The following is an 11,660-nucleotide window of genomic DNA, read 5'->3' as shown; positions in this document are numbered from 1 at the left end:
CAGGTTAAAGGGCGTGTCATGTGCCACGTGCGGAGGCAGGCATCATGTTGCCATTTGTGAGAAAGATGAAGCACCCCCACCTGCTGTCTCTTCCAACATGGACACTGTGATATCCTCAGTAATTCCCCAAGCAGAAGCAAGGAAGCCTGATAACGAGAACACTGTGCTGCTACAAACTGCCAAGGCATGGGCTGTAGGGCCCACAAGCAGGAAGATGGTCCGCTGCTTGCTAGATGGAGGCAGTCAAGGGAGTTTTGTACACGAGAATGTGGTGAAGGCGCTGCAGCTACCTGTCACAAGACAAGGGACAATTACTCTTCACACATTTGGCTCCTCTGCTCCAACAACGGTGAAACGCAACATAGTGAAACTCAGCTTGGAGAACATCTGGGATAAACGGCAGAGAATTGAAATAGAGGCAGTTGTGACCCCCAAAGTGTGCACAGCAGTGATGAAAGTCCCTGGTGAACATATACAGAAAGAAATGATAAACAGAGGACTCCAACTTGCAGATTTCCCTGGAGATGATAAACCTGAACTTTCTGTACTAATTGGCTCAGACTACTACTGGCAGGTAGTATCAGGCCGATTAGAGAGACTAACACAGAGCCTGGTGGCGCTGGAGAGCACCTTCGGCTGGGCAGTGCAGGGCCCAGTAACAGTGTCCAGCATGACAGAAACCACATGCATGCACATTCAGCTCAGTGAGGATGCACAGATTGACAAGCAGCTGCATGCATTCTGGGAGCTTGAATCCCTGGGTATCACAAGTGAGAAGCCTGAGAGCCCAGAGGATGAGGAAGCATTGCAGCGGTTCGAGGAAACCTCCATCATCAAGGATGGGCGTTACCAAGTGGAGTTGCCGTGGCGACCAAACCATCCTCCACTCCAGGACAATTATCGCATCGCAAGAAAGAGACTGGAGAGTTTGAAACGGAAACTAAGAAAAGATGTTACACTCTACAGCAGATACAACGATGTAGTGGAGGACTACTTGAAACAAGGAATGGCTGAGGATGTGACAAGGGAGCATACGTCACCAACAAGCGGTGAGACATATTACTTACCTCATCACGCTGTATTGAGGGAGGATAAGCTGACAACAAAACTGCGGGTCGTGTTCGATGCTTCATCCCATGAAGAAGGAAGTCCCTCACTGAATGACTGTCTCCTAACAGGTCCCAATCTGAATCCAGATCTGATGAGTGTTTTGATCAAGTTTAGACTGCATGAAATTGCATACATGGCAGACATCAAGAAAGCATTTCTGCAGATATCACTCTCAGAAAGAGACAGGGATGCTGTGAGATTTCTGTGGTTCACAGGACCACCCACAGAGGAGAAGGATGAGAAGCTGCGTGTGCTGAGAATGACAAGAGTGGTGTTTGGAGCTTCCTCAAGCCCGTTCTTACTCGCAGCCACTATAAGGAAACATTTGGGACAGTTCAAGTCGGAGCAGCCCCAAGTGGTGGAGACCATCAGTTCCTCACTTTATGTGGATGACTTTATTTCAAGTGCAAGTGAGGTGATGGAGGCCCATAAAGTGACAACATCAGCAAAGAACATCATGTCTGCAGCAGGCATGGAGCTTTGTAAATGGATGACGAACTCCCCTGAGCTCAAAGAAAAATGGCAGGAGAGCTCAATGGACTGCACTGCACAGCTAGAAACCCATGGGTCAGTGCTGAAGGTTCTGGGTCTGGTCTGGAGACCAGAAACTGATGATTTTGTTTTTGACCTCAGGGGGCTGCTGGATATTCTGAAAGACAGAAAGAACACAAAACGCAGCGTCCTGCAGTCTTCTGCGCGCATTTTTGATCCTCTAGGATTCTTGACTCCCTTTACCATCAGGATAAAGTGCATGTTCCAGGAAATGTGGGAGAGAGGGCTCAAGTGGGATGAGGAACTGCCACATGATTTGACAAAAAAATGGGAACAGTGGTGCTCAGAGCTCCCACAACTGCACCAGCTGTCAATCCCACGGTGGTACAAGATTCACATACTGCAGCAGAACAGTCAAGATTTAAAGCTGCATGTGTTCTGTGACTCAAGTGAAAAGGCTTACAGTGCAGTGGCTTATCTGCAGGGAGAAACAAAGGATGGAGAAGTGACCGCAAGCCTGGTAGCATCCAAGTCCAGAGTGGCCCCACTCAAGAGGATGACACTGCCACGCCTGGAACTGATGGGAGCTGTAATAGCAGCCAGGCTGGGGAGCACACTCATCAAAGCACTGCAGCTGGACAGAACACAACTCAGACTATGGACAGACTCAATGATAGTTCTACACTGGATTCGTAGTTCTGCTAACAAGTGGAAACAGTTTGTTTCCAACAGGGTGACTGAAATTCAGTCTCTGACTGATCCACAATCATGGTCTCACTGCAGCGGAAAAATTAATCCAGCTGACCTTCCCACCAGAGGTCTAATGGTGAAGGACCTGAAGCAGAGCACATTGTGGTGGAGCGGACCTTGTATTCTGATTTCACCTGAGCAGTCAGAGAGCACTCAAGAAGAAGTTCAGGAAGGTGAGCTGAACACTGAACTCAGATCCAAATTCCAGGTTGCTGTACAATTTGTCAAGCAAGACACAGAATTCCTAAAACCAGTGTTATGTCTGGAGAAATACAGCAAACTCAAAACAGTGCTCCGAGTAACAGCTTGGATAAAGAGGTTCATCACCAACACCCGCTCAAGCACAAAATTGAGTGGTGAACTAACAGCAGAAGAGCTGGATGAAGCGGAAAAATACTGGATAAAGGTGATCCAGATCCAGATATTCAGTCTGGAAATTGATCTTCTGAGAGCAGGAAAACGCCTTAACAAAGACTCCAGAATCCAAGAGCTGAAACCATTTTTGGATGAAGATGAGCTGCTCAGTGTGGGAGGAAGGCTCCAGCATTCAGAGCTGTCTTATAGAGAAAAACATCCATGGATTTTGCCCAAGGACCACAGATTCATAGAAATGTTGGGACAGTATCATCATGAGAAGATGATGCACGCAGGTGTAAGAGACACTTTAGTGCAAATCACAGAGAAATATTGGATTTTGAGAGCACGGCAGGTGGTCAAGAAAGTTGTGTCAAGATGTGTACTCTGCAAGAAGTTCAAAGCAAAGGCAGGGCAACAGACGACGGCGCCGCTGCCAAAAGACAGAATAACCGAGTCGCCACCATTTGAGATCACCGGTGTGGACTTTGCAGGGCCGCTTTATGTCAAAACACAGAACTCCATGACAAAGTCATACATCACACTCTTCACGTGTGCTGTAACCAGAGCAGTACATTTAGAGCTGGTCTCGGATCTGTCCACGGAGAGCTTTCTGCTAGCCCTGAAAAGATTCATCTCAAGAAGAGGATTATGCAAAGTGATCTACTCGGATAACGCCAAGACATTCAAGCGGGCTGATCAGGATTTAAAGGAGCTCTGGAAAAGCATCAAAAATCCACAGCTACGTGAGTTCTTCTCAGAGAAGGGCATCACCTGGCGGTTCATCGCTGAAAGAGCAGCATGGTGGGGTGGATTCTGGGAGAGGCTTGTAAGGTCAGTAAAAATCATTCTCAGGAAAGTGCTTGGCAGAGCTAAACTCAGGTTTGAAGAAATGTGCACCATTTTGACTGAAGCTGAAGCTGCTATTAATTCAAGACCACTCACTTATGTCCACAATGATGTGGATGAGCCGCAGCCGCTGACACCTGCTCACTTCTTAGTGGGTCAGAGACTGACTTGTCTACCTCCTAAGTCATTTCCAGCTGATGCTAACCATCCAACAGCCAACAAGGAGCAGATGACCAGGAGGTGGCGGTACAGACAAAGAATTATGACCAACTTCTGGAACAGATGGAGGAGAGAATATCTTCTGGACTTGAAGTCAGCACATCGCTGTGACACCCCACGGTCTTCGCCACTGAAGGTCGGGGATGTTGTACTCATCGGAGACGACAACACTCCAAGGCAAAGCTGGAAGCTGGGAAGAATCGAGGAGCTGTTTCCAGGTCGTGATGGCCTGGTGAGGTCATGTGCAGTTCGCACTACTTCGGCGACTGTACTGCGGAGACCCATCCAGCTGTTATATCCTTTGGAAATTTAGATAAACTGTAGTTTATCGGGGGGGAGGATGTTGAGAATTTATTTGAGAGTATATTATTTGTTAAAACGGGTTTTGTTGGAGAATAAATAAGTTAAAGTTATAAGATAATAATTCATTAAAAGAGATGTGTATATTTTAAGTTAAAACCAGAATTATCTTATTTTCAGTTTATTTGGTTGAGAGGACATTAAACGGACTACCTTTCCCATGATGCTTTGCGAAGCAAATACAGGAAGAGAACGTGATGACGTCAGAGTCTGCTGTTGCGGGAAGAAGATGCTGTACCTCTTTTGAATAGCTGCACACGCTGTAATGTTTTGCTGACCCTTTTTATTCACTAAAGAGTTCAAATTGAGCAAACGTCTCGCTTCGTCCTTTCTCCCGTTGCAAGAGTAAAAGCTGCAACATGTGACTTGGACTCGAGTCAGACTCGAGTTACGAATTTGATGACTTTAGACTCGACTTGACAAAATGTTAAAAGACTTGCAACTCGACTTGGACTTTAACAACAATGACTCGTGACTTCACTTGGATTTCAATTCAATTCAATTTTATTTAAAAAGGGACAGTGTACAGTTAAAACATAAATGTTGCCATCTGATGCACTGTACCAGATTATAGCTTTAAACTAATTTGCATCTGCAGTCCCTTGGCAGGTCACAATAAAAAAATACAGTAACAAGTAATACAAGAGAAATACACGGATATTTAAAACACAATTTAAAACAACATGGCTGCACACATCTGCGTGCAATCCCCCCACCCACCCATCCCTTATCCCACATACACACGCCCAGAAGAGAGCCCAAATTAATGGTTACAGAGCTGAGCAGCTTTTAACAGATTTTTCAAGTTGGCTTTAAAGAATCTGAGAGAGCTACTGCTCCTTACAGTATCAGGTAAGGTATTCCACTGGTTTGTGGCTCTTACAGAAAAAGCTGATTGCCCAGTTACAGTGCGGCGAAATGGTATAGTGCAATCTAATATTGAGGATATCCTAGTGGACCTAATGGAGCTTAACGAGCGAGTGTGAACAAAGTCAAACAATGATTGTGGGGCCAAACCATTTAAAATGTTATAAACCATGCACAAATTGGCAAATTACCTAAAATTCTCAAAGCTCAATAGGTTCTGTTTCTCAAGTATTCTACAATGATGGTAGCGAATTGGCTTTTTGTCTAATGTTTTTAAAATTTGTTTACATAAAGACTCCAAGGCCGCGTTCAGACTGCCAGCCGATTTTTATCCCATCCAGATTGAAACTGGATGACTCTTTTGAAGTCTGAACAGTCCCAAACCGGATGAGATCCGATTTTTGCAAACCAGATCGAAACCACCTCCGGGAGCTAGTTTCTCTTGCATTCATATCGCATTTGGGCAGATGTGTCTCAGTCTGAACAGCTCCAAACACTCAGATCGGATATGACTCTCCGTGACGCCACTACGCGACGCCAGACCAGACCCATGCGCCAAACCACCCATTTCCAGTTGTGGAGCTACTCATCCTTTCGCAGAGAGCATGTACAATCTCTGATGTCACGTCAAAAACTATTATTTGTAGTTTAAGTGTTGCAAATTCACATTACAAATCATGTTTTAATAGCAGAAAAAAAGACTGAATTTCGGCGGGTTGCCGCGTACCCTACGCCGTAGGCTCTGCGTTGGTGTAACGCGGAACCATAAATCAGCCTTCAGTCGCGCTGTGAGCCTGAACCTGCAGCCCGTCAGCTCATCAGGAGGAGAGGTTAAAGAGCGGGGCTGCCAGTTGTTCATTGCTGGTTCGCTTTGTTAACTCTGAGCTTTGTTGGTTTGTTTTTTAGTTTGCTGGTGGTTTTGTTTTGAACACTTTTCTCTGTTTCTCATTTTGCTGGGACGTCGGGTCCCTCCGCCGAGACACAACTTTTGCGGTATGCGTTCATTGTTGTGTCCAAAAATGATGCGCAGTGCCCACCCAATCAGAAACGGTACAGATATTTTGGGATTTTTTTATATATATAAAAATATTTAATTATAAAAAATTAAGGATCCCCATAACCTTTGATCGGGTGGGCAGGACGCACGTTTGGGTGAGTACAGCCCACCCCTGCTCCAAAACCGGCTTCGAGTTCCAGAACACAGAGGTCCGATGGGAGGATTAGAGTGAGATGGGGCAGTCTCATACGATTTAAAATATCGCACAGTGTATGCCCAGCTTTACAGGTATGGAACAGCATGTGAGCTGGCTCCATATTGTTATTGTTTTTTATGTCGCAATTACATGACGTCACACAATACTGGGTGACGCCTCCGCTCCGACGTCGTTGCTACGGCAACCCGTCAGATCAGTCAATGATGTGGCCCAGTCTGAAAGCCAGATGCGAGTTGGACACTTGCTAAAAACAGTGTGGACGGTCAGCCTTGAAAATCGGATATGAAAAGGAATCAGATATGAATCAGATTTGTCTGCAGTCTGAACACGGCCCAAAGGTTTCAAGGTGGAGTCACCAGCCTGCCCCCAGCAGGTGATACAGTATGACATATGGGACAGGATCATTGCGTCCATAAATATCTTGGCTGCATCCAGAGAAAGAGAATTTCTGATGTATTTAAAATTAAGTAGATTATATTTTATGATTGTAGCCATTTTTTGACATGTTTCTTAAAATTTAAATTTGAGTCTAGAGTCATGCCAAGATATTTCAATTCAGTAACTATGTCAATCCGTTCACCTTTGACGAGGACCTCAACATCAGGGAGTTGAACCAAAGTTTTAGAAAAAAACATGCATTTTGTTTTGTTTACATTTAAATTCAAACATGATTGATCAAGCCGAAGAGTGATTCTCTCTAGTGCAGTTGTTAGTTTAGCAGCTCCCAAGTCAGTTGTATGTACATGTACAACAGTATCATCTGCGTACATCTGCAGATCGACATCATCACATTGTTCAGCAAGATCATTGATATAAAGACTAAACAATAAAGGACCTAATACTGATCCTTGTGGAACTCCCATAGAGTGCATTTCATGTAACTGGACTGTGCATTGCAAACTTTGACACATTGCCTCCTGTTTGATAAATATGACGACATCCAAGCTAGAACTCTAGGAGAAAAGTTAAATGTAGAGAGTTTTGATATTAAGACACTGTGGTTCACTGTATCAAATGCTTTACGCAAGTCTAAAAATACAGCACCAACTACTCCTCCTTTATCGAGCCGTGATTTAATTTGCTCTATTAAATGTAAGGAGGCAGTCTCAGTGGAATGATTGGCTCTAAAACCAAATTGCATGCGATTTAGACCAAGGTTGCTGGTGTTAAGAAATTATTTCAGTTGCTCATAGACAACCTTCTCAGCAACTTTTGAAAATACTGGCAATATGCTCATGGGACGATATACTAGCTTCAAGGCGGCCTTCAGATTTAAAAACCTCTGGAGGTGGGTTGACGGCCCTCGCAGGTGCAGGTTGGTTCGGTGTCCGGGTGGTGAGAGTCGCTGTTAACGCCTTCAGCTGTTGTAGTATTGCCGTCTGCTGCTGGGTCAGGCTATCCACCGAAGCCTGCAAAGGCTGGACCTGGGCGTGGAGGTTCTGCACGGCCACAGAAGCCGCCTCCAGCTGGTGAGTGTGGCTATTTGTTACCTGGAGCTGCTTATCTAAAGCGGCCTGCAATGAACCACGCTCTGGGTCGGCTGGGTCCATCTTGGTGAGTTCGTACTGTTAAGGATTCTGTCCTTGGACCCAAGCGCACGACACCAGACAGGTTCAAGTTTAGCCCAAAAAAAGGCGTAGTTTATTTTCAAGAACAAAAAGCGCTGCCTCCTTAAATGGCAGGGGAAGAAACTCACTGTAAGAATACAGGAACAAAGTAAAAAACTCCACAAAGTAATCCAAGGGAAAAAGTCCTCAACAAAAACCCAAAAAGTAATCCAATCCTTCCAGGAACCCACGACCAGACACAGGAGTGACAACACGAACTCACAAGGGTCTGCCAGCAGTTCTGATCCTTATAAGTGCTTCCTGTAATTGACCTGATGCGCTACAGCTGCGTCCAGGTGCGCTCCTCTGTTGGCTCAGCTGCGCCACCGGGCTCGTCGCTGGGCGCGCAGATCTCTGGCTGTGCGCTGCGCAGACTCTGCTTCTGCAGCGCGATCGGGCCGAGGGGAAACCCCAGCAGGCCGAGCCATAACAAATGTATTATATTTACATAAGTCTTCGTCTTTGAGTGCAAAATACATTTTGAAAACCCCCACATTTTCAAATTGTGCGGCCCTTTCCATACAGTCCTTTTGCAGATGTGGCCCCCGGCCGAATCTAGTTGAATACCCCTGCTCTAGACTAAATGTTGTACAACAAAACAGAAAAAGAACCAAAGACAGATTTAGGATTTGAATAGAGATGAAGGTTTGTGTCAGAATTAGATGTAATATTCTGCATCTTTTGACTTTTCATATTCCTAGTGATGCATCTGGAAATGGATAGCGTTGAATGTATTGTATGACCCTGTCTACAGGTCAGGTTTTTTTAAGAGGACTAAAGAGTCCGAGGATTCAGGACAACTTCCTGCTGAAACAGATGGCGAGCCAACTACCCTGAAGAAAGATCAGCACCGAGGAGATATCCACGTACACATTCATTCACACGCACATGATACACTTACATTACACAAGGATCCTTGGAATCAGGTGACTTGCAAAACCTGGAACAACATTTTTTTTTTTTTTTAAGGGCCCCAACGGACACTCTTTTTGTTTTAGTGTGCACACTACTTTTTTTTTATTTTTCTACTGTTTGGATAACAATTTTGGTATCTTTTAAATTACTTGTTCACTGAAAAAATTATAGGAGTGGCTACTCAACTGTTGTGTGCCTGCCTCATTATTGTTGCTCAGTACCGTGGCTGCTCTCGAATTTAGCGTTTTCTGATCCTGGTCCAAGTCTTATAACTACTCCAAGTTGTTATTATACTGTAATTCACTTTTATAAGTCTAAAGTGGTTACAGAAGTGGCGAGCCAGCCAGGAGACATTGGATTTGAGCATCAGTATTGAGGTAATGACCAATATGGATTTCATACATAAGTCTGGTGTCAAAATTCCAAATGCAGTTATTGTCAGTGGAATCACTCAGGTAGCTGAACAAGATGAACAAGTGATTGACTTTCTAAAACAGTATGGTAAAATTGAGAGAATAGTTTTTGTTGATGATTCACAGTCCGAGTTCTTTCAAAACCTGATCGTTGAGTATGCTAGCGGTTCAGCCTTAGAAGGTTTAGAACCTCACTTACCGTACACTTGCACAGCGCAAGATGACCCCACCGTTGTCTATGAAGTTAAGACACTCAGTAGCTCGTACGCTACCAAGGTTGGAAGTAACGTTACCAAGACATACTTAGCTGAGCTCAAGCAACTAGCTAAGATGAGTGGCAAAGACTATAGCGCGGTGTTGAAATAAATGATGTCTCATATCGGGGAAGATGTTGAAGCCATGCAGCCCACAACTGAAGAGCCCTCCCCCACACATGTTGAGACCACGGTTTTGTCCCATAAAGAGCCAGAGTCCCACACCTCACTTTTAGATGTCACACCAAGCATGAACAGTGCCACTGACCATGTTCCCCTTACCAATGGAAAGAGAGCACCGTCCCTTTCATTGAGTGACTTGAACCCACCTGACGTCCATAAAGTCGTGGTCAAGCATATTGTACGGAGACAACAAGATGTCCCACACACCCAATCCCAAGTGAGACTCCGCTCCTTCTCCGGCAAGACTCCCAGACCTAATCAAGAAACTGATTATGAAACATGGCGGATACACATTGAATTGCTTCAAAATGATCCTAGCATGTCTCCCCTGCAAATATCCAGGAAAATCCATGAAAGTTTGCTCACTCCAGCGGCCGATGTAGTTAAAGGCTTACGGCCTGAGTCACTGCCTGCAGCCTATCTACAGCTCCTGGACTCAGCCTTTGATACTGTGGAAGATGGAGAGGAGCTCTTCGCTCAGTTCCTGAACACCCTCCAAGACCCAGGTGAAAAATCATCCACTTACCTTCACCGGCTCCAGTTAGTCTTAAACAGAGCAACAAAAAGAGGAGGAGTTACACCTGAAGAAGTGGACAAACATCTTATCAAGCAGCTCTGCAGGGGATTTTGGGATTACTCCTTGCTCAGCGCCCTGCAACTGGAGCAAAAGAAGAGCAGCCCACCCCAATCAACCACCAGGGGGTAGTGAAGATGCAAGGCAAGACGCCTCAAGTCATTCCAGCCGGCGAAACTGTAGTGGTGGAGGGAGTTGCCCTCGTCACTGGTCTTCAGGAGGAGAAATCCGTCGTCATTGAGTATCCATCATCGTCCCCCTTGCCAGGGGGCCTGCTGGTAAAAGCTGGTCTTGTTGATTTCCCCCAGCTACGACCCCATAAGCTGCCAGTCGTCATAAGCAATGAGTCTGACCATGATATCGTCATTCCTGCCAAGTGCACTATTGCAGAAGTAAGTGCTTATCAGACCATCTTGTTAAAGGAACACAGTATAGCCAAGCAATCAGAATCCCTTCAGAGACCCCCAGAGACCCAGTCAGCTCAAGAAACCACCTTAATTTTCAATTTTGGTGATTCCTCAGTCCCACACGAATGGAAGCAACGCATCACTCAGCAGCTCAACAACATGGCTGATGTGTTTGCGCATCATGACCTGGATTTTGGCCGGACGGACCAGGTGCGACACCATATAAAACTCTCGGATGAAAGTCCCTTCAAACTGCGTGCCCGACCAATCCACCCAAAGGACATTGAAGCTGTCCGGAGGCACATTAAAGAGCTTCTTGATGCGGGAGTTATCAGGGAGTCAGAGTCTCCATTTGCATCACCCATACTGGTAGTCCGGAAAAAGAACGGCCAAGTCCGGTTATGCATTGATTATAGGCGTCTAAACCTCCAGACTATAAAGGACGCATACAACCTTCCAAAGCTGGAGGACACATTCTCAGCTTTAAATGGTTCGCAATGGTTCTCAATTCTCGATCTTAAATCGGGGTACTACCAGATTGAGGTTGAAGAGGCAGACAAACCGAAGACGGCTTTTGTGTGTCTGCTCGGATTCTGGGAGTTCAACAAGATGCCTCAAGGGGTGACAAATGCCCCCAGCACATTCCAAAGATTCATGGAACGGTGCATGGGGGATATGCACTTGAAAGATGCGTTGGTATTCCTTGATGACGTCATAGTTTTCTCCAGAACCCTTGAGGAGCACGAAGAAAGACTCATGAGAGTGCTAACTCGTCTCAAAGAGTTTGGGTTGAAGTTATCCCCAGAAAAATGTATCTTCTTCCAGACATCAGTCCGCTATCTGGGTCATGTTGTCTCCAGAAGTGGCGTTCAGACAGATCCTGAGAAGATTTCAGCTCTGAAGACATGGCCGGTCCCCAAGACCCTACGAGAGCTAAAATCCTTCCTTGGTTTCGCTGGGTACTACAGGAGGTTTGTTAAGGGTTACTCCAGCATCGTAAAACCTCTCCACAGCTTAACCTCTGGCTACCCACCTCTCCACAAGAAATCAAAAGCGAAACCAACAGACATAAGACAGAAAACAAACCAATAC

Source organism: Cololabis saira, chromosome 13, assembly GCF_033807715.1.
Source record: "Cololabis saira isolate AMF1-May2022 chromosome 13, fColSai1.1, whole genome shotgun sequence".
Lineage (NCBI taxonomy): Eukaryota > Metazoa > Chordata > Actinopteri > Beloniformes > Belonidae > Cololabis > Cololabis saira.
The sequence above is the reverse complement of the archived record's forward strand: the minus strand, read 5'-3'. Positions refer to the sequence as shown.